Raw genomic sequence first — 17,369 nt, forward strand, 5'->3', positions numbered from 1 at the left:
TTATTTGTTTTGAGGATATTACAAAAAAACTCTAAAATTAGCGGTAGTTTAATTTCGCAGTAGTGAAGACCCTTAAGATTTGTTCTTTCTGGAGAAAGGCAAAGCAGCAAATGATGTCATTGCACGGGGCGGCAAATTGCCTAGGGCTGGTCCAGCACTGATAATAGCAGACCATTTTATTATACAACATATACCAGGGGCGGATCCAGGACCGACTTCTGGGGGGGGGGGCGGTTTGTTGTCATATTGCTACTTTTAAGGGCTCCAAACTTTGGGATGGGTTTTATTTATATATATAAAATAAGAAAGTTTCCTCTTCTGGGGGGGGGAGATCGGGGCGATCCGCCCCTGACATATACATATCCCAGAGAGACATGATTCAATTACTGAAAGAATTCATAGCAGATGTGAATACATAATAACTAAAGTAGAGATTCTACCACCAAAGAGAACATACATGAGAGTCCAGAAAATATCAGATAGAGGCCTATGTTGTTTGCAGAGATTCTCACCTACCAACGACCACACATCCTAATCAGAATAGGCCGTACGCACAGTCGTTCTGACGCGTAATTAGTGCCATACTAAAGAGTTCCACTAACATATGTTTCCTGCAGTAGTCAGGCCTTTAATATAACGCTAATCATACGCCAAAACAACTCTGCATAAGGCCCAATATGTGCAGCCTACTGTAGGTAGCACTTTAAGCCAAGCACGAATATTCTGTAGCACTTTGAGCCAGTTCCAATTTCCAACACTCATCATCGCCGTTTCCATTGCCGTACACGGCATAATCATGGAACGTAAATTGAAATATTTTTTTTAAATATATAATAATAAATGTGAATTTGAAGTTCTTTTTTAAAAAATAATAATAATGTTAGAAATGTCAAAGCTTCAACTTAATCAATTATATATATATATATATATATATATATATATATATATATAAAGAGAGGAGAGATTGTATCCTGCACACTTGCGAATGGACGCCTACGTATACTTCTATTCCACTCATAAAACGACAATGTCACGGTAACACACGATTCTCTTGCACACACCCTCCCCCTTGTACCTCGCCCTCCCTGGCATATCATTTCCCTTGTATCCTTGTTCCTTTCTCACTCTCCCCTTCCCCCTTTTTCTGTTGCTGGGTGATATCGATTTTTGGAGGTTTTAATCAACCTTTGGCATCTACTATATTAAAATGCTTCTTCTACTCAGCTTCCTGGAACCCAGGCAATGAATTCCCCAGCTTAATTTCACTGGAAAACCTATGTCTGTGAAACAAGAAATGTTTTTTGTCTTCATATTTTTTTTTATTTATTTCTTTCTTTTCTGTTTTCTTAATACCTACATTTTTCCTATATGGAAGGTCTTGGAAGCCATACCGTATCTCATTATCTTACTCAAAAAAGTATTCTCACAATATGTCCTTATACAACATATATACGAGGGTCGAAACTTCATACTCACAACTACCATTTATTAGAGTCAATTACGCGCTTCGCTGGGTTAAAATTAAAAAAAAAAAAAAATAGTAATATGTTCCCTTAGTCACATTTTTTTACTATTCCTGAAGGATTCTCAGATATCGGCCATTTTCGTTCATATATATATATATATATATATATATATATATATATATATATATATATATATATATATATATATAAACCTCCACTTCCCCAAGTTGTGGGGGTGAATTTGGATTTAAACAGCATCGGAAGTGTCACAGTTCATCTCAGCGACCCCGAAAACTATGGATTCGACAATAATATTAGTCATTTTCGATCATATTTGTGTATATTTCCCCTCTCTTACATTGCACCGTCAAAGTGATATGATGAAAACCATCCCAGACAAACCTCATCTAGGCTTATGTTGAAAATTTAATCGAGGTCGGTATGGTGGTTCAAGAGTTATTAAGTCACAAACATGGTAAGTTTCATTTTTATATCTATATCTATATCTATATCTATATCTATATCTATATCTATATCTATATCTATATCTATATATCTATATCTATATCTATATCTACCTATCTATCCAGCTATCTGTCTATCTATCTAGATAGATAACTGAAACAAAAAAGCTTGTTGTGAGAAACTATTACTGGGATTCGATGTAGTAATTGCAGCGTTTCCCAACCTTTTTCAACTTGCAGTACACTACTGGTGTAACTTGAATTCTCGCGGCACACTCATATAGATATTATCTGTAAATATAAAATAATACCATGGTAATTCTTTTCTGTGATTACTGATCTCCTTCTCACAGAGAAGAAAGCTCGATCACTGGTTTTCCTCCGTGGTAAATCATTATGCTTATTTTTCATTCTAATTTAAAAACAGAAAACAATTGCAATGCGATATAAGAATCAGGTTTTTAAAAGTACACCTTCTTGTTCGAAAACTGTATCCAACCTTTCACTAAGAAGGAAGATCACTAAATAACGAATGAACAAACAAATCTCTTTTACTTTTAAAACACAAATGTAGTTAATTTGTATGCATGTTTGCTTTGTCGAAAGGATTGAATGATATTTTAAAATTTCAAGTTATGAAATAGTCTGCGACAATAAAGAAGCAATAATGATAAATACTTTTTTCAACATTAAAAATGTACAGAAAAGTAACACAGTACGAAACTTAAAATTTGTAGATTCATAGTAGGTTCATAATACATACACATTTTCCCTTTTGTCTTGCAATTTGATTGTTATAGAATTAATTTTGTTTCGATTTTCTCGCGGCACACCAGCGGCCCATTCACGACACACTAGTGTGTCGCGAGGGCCGCGGTGGCTCAGTTCAGCATTCACCTCTGGTGCTTGGGGTCCAGGGTTCGATCCCAGCCCCCGCCAAGTGAACTTTGTGGTGGACAAACACCGTGTGCGTGGGTTTTCTCGGGGTTCTCCAGTTTCCTCCCACTTTCTTCATTCCACCGTTTCATTCATTATTCATCAACACCGTCTCCTTTAGCCTAACCGGCATAACGGTGGGACGTAAAACTCAAAAATTTCATTTCATTTCATTTCACTAGTGTGCCGCGGCACACCGGTTGAGAAACGCTGATCTATTGTTACAAATCATTGCCAGTCGTATTATTATAGACATTGCTTTCGTTGATGGAAATGATCTATCATCTGAAGTGGTAAAAATTAACTATTTCCGGTTTTAACGTTCATCACTATAGAGCAAAAACGATAATAGATAGCGAGAAGTGCCTTTTTTGAGAATCCATTTAGGTTTTAAGGATAAGTACTATTTTCTCTCAACCCTCTATTCAAATCGGAAGTGGAAAAAATTAACCACTTCCGGTTTTAATATTGATCGCTGTAGAGTAAAATAAAATGAAATCTTTCAGTTTAACGTCCTACGATTATGCCCTTGTTTAGGGTAAAAGAAGATAGATGATGAAGCCAAGTGAATGATGACGGAATAATCGGTGGAATGAGTGTGTGGGAGTCAATGGGAGTACCCACGGGCACAATGTTATCCACTAAGCTTGCCCAGGTATCCCACGCACCAGAGGTAAGCATTCTACTACTGGGCCACAACGCCCCTTTTCCCTACTCGCTGTAGAATAAAAACTGTAATAGCATGAAGCAGTTTGGGTAATCAGTTACGCGTCCCAAGAATATATATTGCATCTCTGTACTAAAACCGGAAGAGGTAGAAATCCACTACCATTTTCGGTTTCAATATTAATCAAGAAAGTATAAACCAAACTCCTTCATGTGGTGTACACGTGACACGACTACAGTACTTGTTAAAAATATTAGGGATTAGGAAATAGATTTCCGGACTTTCCTCATCTATGGTCATATTAGCCAGTCACGTGTAAGGGATGACGTCCCTCGGCGATTACAGTATCCGAGGAAAGGGAAGGAAGAAAGGATTGAGAAGGAGGGATACGGCCTGGGACTTATATGTTAGGTACCATCCCAGCATTTGTTTGGTATGAATGAGGAAAACCAAGGAAAACCTTATTCACGATGGCTATTTCCTTATTATCTCCACTCTCACTTGTTTGTGAAAAGATAATCAAAAACAGGCTTTTTTCAATTTATTGCTCCATTTATAAACTCGTCACAACACGCCTTTTTGCCAGGAAAATCTTGTCTTACTAATTTACCAGTTCTTCTGTCCGATGCTATGGACAGCGTCTCAGATAATTCTCAACTCGACATTTTGTATTTGGACCTGTCTAAGGCTTTCGATTCTCTTCCACACCATCTTCTTCTATACAAACTCAGTTCTAAATTCAATATACATGGTAAATTACTTAGTCTTCTAGAAACATATCTCAGTAATAGGTTACAACGAGTTTCAGTTTTAGGTTACTTTTCTGACTTTATTCCCGTAACTTCTGGAGTTCCTCAAGGCAGTGTTTTGGGTCCACTTCTATTTTTATTATACATGGACGATTTACCTTCTTTGTTCACAAACAACTCTACCAAAATTCTTCTATCTGCTGATGATTGCAAACTCAACAGACAAGTTAAATCAGAGTACGATGCTCTTGCTCTTCAGCATGATGCTTCTATTCTTCTCAACTGGTGTAATTCTTGGAAACTTAATTTAAACATCGAAAAATGTGCTTCTCTTACGATTTCTCCAAAAAAAGGGCCCTATAAACCACATCTACAAAATTGGTCATCAAAACATAAATCCTGTCACCTCTTTCAGAGATCTTGCTGTTATCATTGACAGCAAGCTTACTTTTGCAGATCATATAAGCACAATATCTTGTACTGCTATGACAAAACTAGGACTCATTTATCGCTTCACTGACATAAAAATCCTAGTTCCTTAAGCTTATTCTATAACTCATATGTTGCTCCCACTATTGAGTACTGTTCTCCTATCTGGTCTATGGCCTGCCCTACTCATCTGAAAAAAATTAAATTCTGTAGTAAATTTCTCTTTAGCCATTGTATCCTACCGAGTACCTCACCTTCGAACACTTCCAAAAAATGATGTTTTAACATTTCTCAATATCAAACCTCCCCTAGTGAGAAACAAAATTTCTGACCTAATATTTTTTGCATAAAATTGTAAATGGTCATATATCATATGAACAGTTATTGTCAGATCAATTTTCGCATACCCGCTAGAACAACACGATCTAGTGATCTCTTTTACACTCGAGCTGTGAGAGTTAATATTGTCCAAAGGTCCCTTCTAAACAGAATTGTTAGCACGTATAATAAGTTACCAGAAACTATAGACTTTTTTTTTTTTTTTTTTTCAAATGAGCATACCTTCAGATCATCTATAAATAAACTATCTTTGTAATGTTGCCATTGTACTGTACTATCTTGATTTCAAATTGTTATTCTATTGTTGTTACATAATTGTTAAAATGTTTCAGTGTAAAATGTCCTAGTGCTGTATCTGAAAACTATTATAAATAAATAAATAAAAGCTTTTAGACTTTTTTCGACCGAGTGCTCGGACCAAAGACGACAATGTTAGCGACTACGCTACGCGGGACTTTTTGTTAAAAACATGTTCTAGTGGCTTCATTAAAGAGCACTTGCACGAACGTGGTGAGTAATTGTGACCAATGAAATTTTAAATGTTTACTGTTGCAAGTGATAAAAGTTTCCAAGAATTTAGTGAATACATAATTCTAAGTAAAGTTTCTACAAATATCAACGGCACAGATTCCCTATTGAAAAACTCACCACGTAAAGTCTTTCCAGCCTTAGAACAAAGTAGACGTAAACAAAGCGAAATGTATTACTCCGCGGTTCACACGTGCTTCAGCAGCGAGGGACGTGAACAGCAAGATCGTCTGCTTACTGTCGTTGCATTGAGACTACAGTTGATTGGTGAATAACTCACAGACACTGACTACTGCTATGTTGGAAATACGTATTTTCTTAAATCCTTATATAAACGAGATGGCCGCTGTTCCTGTTGTCCTCTTTTGTGTTTTATAATGAGACGAAAATGGATTATTGTCACATATCGTCGCCATGAAACTCTGCATTTTACAATAATTTTAAATGAGTGAGGTAGGCGCGCTAACGCATACCCATGCGCAGTAAATACTATATGTCCAAATACGGGTAGGTTGAAATACAGCTACATCTGTTAAAATATATTGCGTTTATTATCACAAAATGCAGGATAAATTCGGATATCCTTATTTGAAATTATTATTTTAGTAGGGATTATATTGCGGTAGGATACTAGTGCAGTGAGACCAACAACCAATCACTGGTCATCGACTCATTGGTAGTCAGGTGGGTTTGTTTACATCTACTTTTTTCTAAGGCTGGAAAGAGAATAGCAATATCTAGCCGAGGCATCAAGTATTACAAGGAAGAAATGAATGAATACATGGTTACACGGACTTTGACAATATTGGCGTATTGGACATATATTTCTCTATTGAAAACGCAGCATAAAGTACCTTTTCAGTCGAGTTGTTTTACAGTAGTTTCAATAAATGATTTTTTTGGTCTTGTTTCTACCAACCGAGAAAACAATTTTGAATTATAACATGAATTAAAAAGTAGCGAATGGCAACAGAAGGGAAAAAACACGGATATTAGCTTCAGGAGGAAAAAGTCAAATGGGAAAACATGGTTTGTCGCTTGGAGATTTTTATGATTTGCATACAGCGCCTGTCATTTAACTTTTCAATCTCTCTCTGTCTCTTTACGGAAATAGAGAATAGACACGTGAGAGGACGTCATTTCTCGTTTCGTTTTTTGTTTATACATATGTATTTAAATTTATCGTTATATGCTAAAGGACCAAAAGCTTAATAAAAGAATTATGCACTATGGTTTATCTTCTCTCTGGAGCAGGCGCATACACATGAATTTTTGTTGATATGGGTTTAAGCTTTTGACGAGGGGGGGATGTCCAATACTTCAAGTCACATTACATCTATGTAGTATTGAGTGGATATTATTCTGCACCCAAAAACACGATAAATAACTGTACACTTCTACCTATATTTTCAGGGGGAAAAAATGATAGAACTAAAGCCTGTGACAAACATCTTGGCATTTCAGCTAAACGAATAAAACGCAACTTCTGGTGCGACGTTGCCAAATGGTAAAGGGGTGTGGCTATGGCTAAGCAGACAAACTACAGCGCGATCAGGTGACAGGGATAGACGTGGATGTGTACAAAATAAAAACGTGGCAATACCGCTGGCCTCTCATTTGCTAGCAGCATTTAAAGGAAACTTGGAGCGCCGCCTTGAAATGCCAAGATGCTTGTCACGCCGTTTAGATTGTTTTTATAAGTGGAAGAGTAGAGACCAAATTTTATGCTACATAAATTATTCCTCTGCTAAACAAATATAGTTATATTGAGAAAGTGTACAAATGTATGTTGAGTTTTGGGGAATAGTGTCCGGATACTTTGGACCCCCGTGGATACGCCCCTGTTCTGGAGGAATCATGATGTGGTAGCGAGAGGTTGATGTGGAAAGATCTCTCTCGTAAAGCTAACTTTCCAAGATCGCAAGCAGAGGTACAGTGTTTGATCATTTGTAAAACTCATTGTAGCTGAATAATTCTCCAACATTTTGATGGACAAGAATCAAATTTTGTAGGACCAGGGCCCGATTCTTTCTCTTTCGACGCCCCTGGCAGTTGAGAGTACGACCTTCTTAGTCTAGAGACGAGAAGTGCCGTGATTTCCACTGAGAAACTACTGGATGACTGTTCTTCAGCCTACGACTGTTAACCAACCACCAGACACGGAGCAAGGACATCTGGAGGACCATCTCTTCAATCTATGATACTGTGCTTTATTAACATATCACTAGGGATGCGCACGAGACAAGATTTGTGGCTGTCTCGTCTCGAAAATGTGCTGTAAAAGTGATGTCTCGACCTGAAAAATGTATATTGCTCTATTGGAAGAGCCGTGTCTCGACTCCAATTTTCTCAGAAAAATCACTATTTTATTGTAGAATCATTTATCTAGTTATTTACCTTGTGAATCGGTGATGACGGGGCCTGAGGCGTCATTTCAGACTTCGCTTGAGGAGGGCAAGAGCACAACCGACGTAAGACTTTCACGTTTTGTACTAGTATATTAGTAGACAATATATTAAAGTATATATATTCCTCAAACTCTTACGGGGAGGAATTGCCCCACCCTGCCCCCCTAAATGACGCCCCTGGATGGGAAGCAGAAACGTCTCGAACAATTCGTATAATTTGTTGCACAAGGCGAGTTGAGTTGAATTTCAGTTTAGCGTCCCTTTCAGCAGCAAGGCTATGTGAGACGTGGACCTACTGATTAAAGTGGAATCCGAACCACATGAGCTCCCGCCGGGAATCGAACCCGCGTCTCCCGCGCCAAGGGCGCGTACGCTAACCGCTTAGCCACGGAGGAGCTCTGTTGCACAAGTTACTTCTTATGCTTCGGAAGATTTATATCACTTTATTCTTGTGCAAATGGATAGAAGGACAGAGCAGGTGCAAAATATTATCTACTGTAATGCATGGGAATATTAACTAATTATAGTAATAATAGATTGAGAGGAGATTATTGGTCTAATATATATATATATATATATATATATATATATATATATATATATATATATATATATATATATATATATATATATATATAGCAGCGTTTCCCAACCTTTTTTAACTTGCGGCACACTACGGGTGTTATCTGGATTCTCGCGGCACACTTATAGATATTATTATTTGTAAATATAAAACACTGGTATTTTTTCTGTGATTATTGATCTCCTCACAGAGAAGAAAGCTCTTTCACTGTTTTTTCCCCTTGGTAAATCATTATGCTTATTTTTCATTCTAATTTAAAAATAGAAAACAATTGCAATGAAATTTTGGACTCAGGTTTCTAAAAATACGCTTTCTGTTTAAAAACTGTATCCAACCTTTCACTAAGAAGGAAGATCACTATATGACGAACAAACAGACAAATCTCTTTTACTTTTAAAACACAAATGTAGGTAATTTGTCGAAGGATTGAATGATATTTTAAATTTTCAAGTTACGAAATAGTCTGCAACAATAAAGAAGCAATAATGGTCATAACAATGATAACAAATACTTTTTTCAACATTAGAAATGTACAGAACAGTAACCCGGTATGAAACTTAAAATTGTAGATTCATAGTAGAGGTTCATAGTAATGTGAAATACAAATATACATTTTTCCCTACGTTTTGCAATTTGATTGCTTTAAAATTAATAATTTTGTTTCGATTCCTCGCGGCACACCAGCGGTCCATTCACGGCACACCAGTGTGCCGCGGCACACCGGTTGGGAAACGCTGATATATAGGTTTGTATCGTTTAACCCTTTTAAATTATGGCTTTTTAAGGGTAAATTATAGACTTTAAGTCAAGCAGATACAGCATCATCCCTATTTATCCGAGTGTCATGTTTCGTACCTCATTCTCTTCATAATAGAACACCCTTTCAAACAGCACTATTCACGTGTCTTCATCATATATCCGAGGCGGGAAAATCGCGAAAAAAGGGATTTTTTGTTAAAAGAAATATCTATTTTTTTAAAAACATTTTCCCCCTCTGGACCCGTCGTGTTAACGCAGAGATCTGAAAAAAAATCTAAAAAATAACAAGGGGTGCAATGAACGTCTGTGCAAAATTTCAGTCTTCTAGGTGCAAAAGTAAGCCCGCCAAAAAATTATAAAAATAGGCCTAACGAAAAAATATCTTTTGTAAGTTATGACGTCATCACCTCCTATGTCTCGACGCAGAAAGGCGTGAAACCATATGTAACGTATTCTACAATGCTTCCAGGATTGAAAATAAATAAATAATTTTTTAAAAGAAACCGGAGTAAAAAGCTTTTTTGGTTCTTTTTTAATCGAATAATAAAGACACTATCCAATATACTAAAAATAGTATATATAATTTAAAAGGGAAAATTAAAAAAAGTTAGTTATATTTTCCCTTGAGAATGGAGCGCGTGCCTTCCTTCTGGATCCGCCAGTGTCTACAATCCGCTTTGAACATCTTTATAGCACCCCGTATTGTATAACAGATTTGGCATTTTGTGAAGAAAAGCACCTGATAAATTCACAAGAACTTAGTGTCACCCAATTTGTTGAAGCAAACCCACGTTAATTTTCATATTTGTATCCTCAAAACACAATTTTCTTTGTTAGTTGCCAAACTGTCTGTCTCTCATTTGTAAAACATTTCTACCTTGAAAACTAGACACACATATACCTAGAAATAACATTTCCTTGAACGTTAACTAGTTCCATGAAATTTAGGTCAAAATAGTTGCAGGAATATAATCTATCTATACCAACACAACACACTTACTTTTTCATAAACAACACGTAAAAATACAATAATATTAACTAGTTTCCGCCTTGTCCTATTTTCGTAGTAACATGCTCTTGACATGGATTTATATCAAAAATATCTGTAAAGCTAGAAGCACAAGAAGAAGAAGAAGAAGAAGAAGAAAGTGTAAAATGAAAGGTCGTCCAACCAAGTGTATCATGAAATCTATCTTTCTAAGATCAACAGTTCGTGACCAAAGAAATGTAGTTCACCTGATAGTTTTGTGTACGTTCTGTGTGACACACACACACACTCACACGGACAGAATTCTTTCTAGTCGGTTACAATCCATTTATTTCCATATCACAATGTGGGTTTACAGATGGACAATTGAGCACGAATGCAGAAAAATGAATTCAACACGGCGACACTCGCGCGACATCTAGTTAGTGGAGAGGGAAATGCTTAAAGAAAAAAGTAAGGGAAGGAAGACAGTGTTGCCCACACGATATAAAAGATCAAAAAACATTTTTTTTCTTATTAGACTTGCAAACTATGCTATGGCTATTTTTGACCGTCTGTCCGTCCGTTTTTTGTGTCTGACCATGGCGACGACAGGTATTTGAGGAAAAACGGTAATAGATTAGTTAAAAAAAAATCATCGTCATAGGCAGAGATGGATGGAGTTGAGTTGATTTTGAGTTTTACGTCCCGTTCAGCAGCGAGGCTATATGAGACGTGGACCTACTGATTAACGTGGAATCCGAACCACATGAGCTCCCGTCGGGAATCGAACCCGGGCCTCCCACGCCAAAGGCGCGTACGCTAACCGCTTAGCCACGGAGGAGCTCAGAGAGATGGATGGAGTGGACCAGTGGGTCATGGGTCAGGTGGATCAAGATTTTAATCGTTCAGTGGGTCATAGGTCAACAGGACGTGACTCATTGCGACCCAACACCCATCGTGACCCATTCTGATCCACCGACTCACTCTGCTCAGCAAGGGAGCCGATCCTGCGGGCCGAGGGGGCCCGGCTGCCCCCAAAGCTCATGTGGGCCCTCCATTGTATTTACGAATATACAATATTTGGAATAATTTGAGTGCAGTTTGTATACATTCTGCATCAGAATGGACCCCCCCCCCAAAATCACAGAGAAATACTCTCAGGACGCTGAATCGATTCCAAACAAAACAGCTTCTCGCTATCTCCTATAATTTTGGCTCTTTCTAGATCGATATTCAAACCGGAAGTTGTAGTAATTTTTTTATCACTTCCGGCTTTTAATAGAGTGGCTAAGGATGGAGTTGATTGAGTTGATTTTTTGAGTTTAACGTCCCGTTCAGCAGTGAGGCTATATGAGACATGGATCTACTGATTAATGTGGAATCTGAACCACACCCAAGTAGCATTTTGGGTTGGCAAATGGTTGGGCCAACCGACATAGTTGTTTGGCCAACGGTAATTTTGGCGGTACTGCAAATCGTTATGACAATTATTTCAACGTTGGGCCAACAGAAGATTGTGTACAGTTGGCCAACCAACCAATGGACGACAGTGTACCAACCATGGAGGAGTTGAGCCAACGAAATTCCAACATAATGCCAACAAGAAAATCACAATTGGCTAACGATCGTTATCCTACAATCTACTAACTATGGCGTGGTTGGACCAATGGAATGCCAACAAAACATCAACGTGAAAAAAACAACAGTTGGCCAACGATCGTTATCCTACGGGACGCCAACATTGTGACAACAAAATAGAACATCGTATTTCGATGCGTTGCCGAAACAACGATGCACCTACGTTGAACCACTATTTTCTTCTCGCTTGTTGGCATCGATGGTTGATGGATTGTCGAATTTGCCATTGGCTCTTTTGATAGTGGCTTTGCCAACGATGCCTACAAATAGACAACGGTTGGCATACCGTTTGACAACGAAAATGTTACTTGGGCATGAGCTCCCGCCGGTAACAGAACCCGGGTTTCCCACAGCAGAATCGCGTACGCTAGTGTTAAGAATGGACATGAAATGTGCTCTTGGACGCTTAATCGGTTGTAGGAAACCACTTTCACCGTTTTTGGTCTATAATAATCAATTAACTACCGGACATGATTAATTTCAACCATTTCCGTTGGAGAGACCACCTCGATCAACAAACACGATTGCTAAATTTTGACCCTCTATATTCTAGTTAAAATCAAGGGCGCAAATCTGTCTTCAACATTTGGTGGGGGCCGGGTAAGACGTACCCATAATCTCCCCCCTTTTTTTAAAGTGGCGTTCACAATATTTATGACGTTAAAAAACAATGCTGCCGAGAATCAGGGGAGCAGAGTTGTCTTCACCAGTGGGAGGCGGGCAGATTTGAGCCTTATTCTTGGGGGGTAGATGAGACTCATATTGCGGTAGATTAATTTGATTTTAGGCTGAATCTGTTGTATATTATACGGCAAGGGACATCAATTTCATCTCACTTTCCTTTGTGGCAGTCGGACACAAATCATTAAAAATTTCTCCCCTAAATCGCATTATTGGGGGGGGGGGGCAGTCTTCCAGTTCCAAGATTGATAGGAAATGTTCCCGCCAGAAATTTGTGCCAGTGGCTAAAATAGATGGTAATTTATCGTGTGGTTGTTGAGAACTTTTGTCTCCAGGTGGTTGTTGAGAACTTTTGTCTCCAGGATTTGCAGATACTTCCAACAGACATAGTAAATGTATAAACGAGCTTTAAAAAACCAAAATTTTTTACTAAGCATATTGAGTCAATTTTCTATGAGGATACTTTGCAACACTGCAAGAAAGACAAACAACAGCGCAAGAGAAGTTAGTTCATCAAGAGCTCATTCCGTGACCTTCACGCTCCAGATAATAAAATGACTTTTGGCCATGTTAAAAAGAGAGGTGCAAATCAGTTCGATAAATAACAAGAGTGATAATTAAGTCGTCAATAGCTGAGCACCGTGGGAATATTTTTCTCTTTTTTGGTGACTTCTCCATAGAACCAAAAAGTAGGCCTAGGGTAATTGTATTATTTGAGCACATAGAAGACAGACAAAATGTCTTTATTTTAAGATAGTGATGGGCGAACACAGAATGTTTTCTCAGTGAGAGAATGTAAATTAACATAAGGCAGTCAAGGGTCAGTAATTATCTCACTGTGTCAATCGCATAATAACGCACCATTGCATTCAGTGCGAGATCCATCCATGCGTAAGGCGGAATATCAACTACAGTATATTAACTTTAATCAGATAGTTAATTATATATTGCATGCACCAGGCCCACATCTAGAAAATTGTGTTGGGAGGGCTTCAAGCCTTGGTGGGGTCCAATACCGCAAGACACTACTCTCTGTAATATTGAATGGGTATTATTCTGCACTTAAAAAAAAAAAAAAAAAGAAAGAAAAAGAAAAAAGAAAGAAAGATAAAGAAAATGGAAAATACTTTCACCTATATTTTCAGGGAAAAAATGATAGAAGTTGATTGTTTTTTGTAAGAGAAAGAGTACAGATAAACTGTAAGATCAGATTTTCATGCTCCATCAATCATTTCTCTGTTAAACAAAGTATAGTTTTATTGAAAAAGGGTACAAATATATGTTTAAAAAACTAAACGAAATTTTTGAGTTTTACGTCTCACGATTATGCCGGTTAGGCTAAAGGAGACGGTGATGATGAGAAATGAATGAAATGGTAGAATGAAGAAAGTTGGAGGAAACGGGAGAACCCCGAGAAAATCCACTCACACGGTGTTTGTCCACCACAAAGTTCACTTGGTGCGAGCTGGGAATGAACCAGGGACCCCATGCACTATAGGTGAATGCTTTTATCACTGAGCCACCGCAGTAACAAAATACATGTTAAGTTAGGAAGTTTTAAAGGGAGGGGGTCCGGGCCCGGTAGCCCCCTCCCTTGATGCGCAACCAGGCATCACATGACATATTATGAAAATCTCATCCATAAAAAATATGAAACAAGTAGCACTGCCACGTGTACACCACGTAAAGGAGTTTGGTTTCTATGACGGGATATATTTTGTCAATTAATATTGAAATCGGAGTGGTACTAGAGTTCTATCATTTCCGGTTTTAGTACAGAGATTAGACTGTAGATGGAATATGATTATTTTTATTAATTTAATGCATGGATGGCAGCTATGCAAAATTTACGTGATGCCTCCTTTCACTTGATGCTATAAGCTAGTGCTGATTTAGTTTAATGCTTAATTCATCCCTGACTCCAACAATAAATAGGGTTTAAATCTTGTTTTATCATACTCTTCGTGGACCTCTTCGTGAAGCGGTAGGATTCTGATAACTTCTTGCTGAAATTAAGGGGAGAAAAATCAGGACACAAGTTTTGTACCTAAATTTAAAAAAAAAAATGAAAAAAACTTCCCGAGAATTGACACAAAAGAGAAAGAATTTTTCGAGAATCGACGCGAGACAAAATTTTCTACAAATTTTATGAGACGAGACAAGACGAGAAAACTTGGTCTCTCGTCTCGTTTAAAACTCTAATTATCGTACAGTAACATTTTTTTTAAAGGTTTACAAGAAAGTAGTTTTTCTTAACTTTTTTCGAAATTTACTCATGATGACTTATATTTATCAAAAAAGATGTTGTTTAGGTTCGATTAGACACAAGGTTTTGCCACATGCAGTTTAGGTAATAGCAAACGAAACCAAAGCACTTGGCGTGACAGTCATTTGTGGACTTGAGCCGCTCCAATACCATCTATTAGCGACCACTTGAACTACTTCTAGCCTAGCAACTAAGTGCTTGGCTATTCGAGAAAGCTTTTTGGGTACGTTACATCCCGCAGCGAACGTGACTCAGGTGGCTACTCGATGATTTTACTTTCGCCAGAGTTATAAATCATACTGTGAGCCAGTCAGGGTTTCCAGGTCTTATTTTGCTAGGTCCAGGTCTATAATAGCAGAGTTCCAATACTCTGCACAAAGCATCTTCCAAGCAGCTGTTTCTTGCTAAAATCTCCTTGCCTGACAACATGTTTTTCCTTTTTTCCCTTCCTTTAGATATATTTTAAACAGCAAGTGATCTATTGTACCGAAACGCACCAAATACGCTCGAGCCGACTTTTTCTGTGCGTTTTTATTGCTTTCGCGTTTGCAGCGTATTGAGATTAGCTATCTACATTTAAATACGTATTCTAAGCGTACGCATGCGCAGTAAAAACGCGTTCCGAACGCTTCAAATAGCCACCCTGTAACACGTAGTCAGCGCGCTGCGTCGCGCTGTCTCGAACAGGAGTATCATATGCTATTTAGACCTATTGGGCTTCACGTCTTTTAATCACGTGACCAGAGATGGAGTGGGTAGTGAGTGAGACGTGTGTCAGGTGAGTCATGGTTTGTGAGTGTGTGAATGGGTCGTGGGTCAAAAGGACGTGACTCAGTGCGACATACTGTGACCTACTGTGACTCAACGACCTACCATCACCCACCGATCCACTCTGAACTACTGCCTAACTCTGCTCAGTGCATTGTAGACAACATCTTCTGAACACTGGTGAATTTGTGTACGTTTTACTTTCAAGACTTCCATTTTATTTCCTTTTTTATTTGTTTCTATTTACTTACCTAAGATATTTAACCTTGTAACTGAAGAACTAACTTTAGGCACTTTTGGATATTGATATTTGAAATTGTAATAATAGCAATAGAACTTACCACTTGGCTTTCGAGAGACAGTCGAATTTTATACCTTTTTTCCTTTATGTTGGTCTACTTAATCTTAGGAGTTCCTTCGTGGCTAAGCGGTTAGTGTACGCGCTTTTGGCGTGCGAGAACGAGGTTCGATTCCCGGCCAAAGTTCATGTAGTTCTGATTCCATGTTAATCAATAGGTCCCGTCTCATAGAGCCTCGCTGCTGACAAGGGTGTTCAACTCAAAATCAATTCAACTCAACCTACTTAACCTTAATTTGAGACTTTCAAATTTCATCCGTTTTTCCACTGAAAAGTAGGCCCTATCGATAATTCAACAAGGAAATAATTAGATCATGATAATTTAATTGAAATTCATCGTAATTTTGCCCATGACAAACACTTTAAAATTTAATATCGTAAAGGTCAGATCCACTGGTATTGTAACATAGCGGTGACGAAGCAGTTGACCGTAGAAATTCAAACTCCAATTAGTGAGAATTTCACAGCCTTGTTTTATTACGAGTGTGAACTATTTAGTCAGTGGAGAGGAGGACGTGGATCTTGGGTCAGAGTTGATGACGAAAGGTCTTGGTGGGTGGAGGGTCAGAGTGAGTCAAGGTGGGTCAGAGTGGGTCACGGTAAATGATGGGTCAAGTTTTCATTGACCCACGCCATGTCTGCCTCAGGATGCTGAGTGAACATCGAAAATTGAGAAGTACCGACTGGGAATCGAACCTGAGATCACGCAGACGTGAATTCAACGCTGTAGAATACGGTGTCCCCTTTATACAGGGTGGCCCAAAAGTAGGTATACACCCCTGCATTGATCAAGTATAACATTCCAGTCTATGCGTTTATTTGCTTCGGCTGTTCTACAGAAACTAAGTCTACCTGTGGATAGCAATAAGAAATGACATAAAATGCAATGAGCTGATCAGTACGGTACTGTACGAGACCTACTTTTGGGCCACTCTGTATAATACCAGCATTCGTTTAACCGTATATGTTTTATATTTGGGCATTTCTTTTCCATTAAACGCTAAAACAACACAAACATTTTGAAACTTTTTTTTTTTTTTTTTTTGTTAACTGTGCTGAAACTTGCTTTTCACATTGATAACTCGGCTGAAAATCCAATTTACTTTATTGATTTCGTTCGAATGTAAAGGAACGCAATCTACATATATATATATATATATATATATATATATATATATATATATCGAAGGTCATTTTGCTATTCTTGGGTTAACAAGATAGACATTTGTACTCGATATCATTCGCAGTAGACATAAACACACTATATAGCTATATAATTAATGCTTTCTGACTAAGTCCAGGTCAGATGTTTGTCCCATGGGAACTGTTCCAAATAACAATCTAGATTAACCGGTAACGA

Source organism: Thermobia domestica, chromosome 4, assembly GCF_964235325.1.
Source record: "Thermobia domestica chromosome 4, izTheDome1.hap1.1, whole genome shotgun sequence".
Classification (NCBI taxonomy): Eukaryota; Metazoa; Arthropoda; class Insecta; order Zygentoma; family Lepismatidae; genus Thermobia; species Thermobia domestica.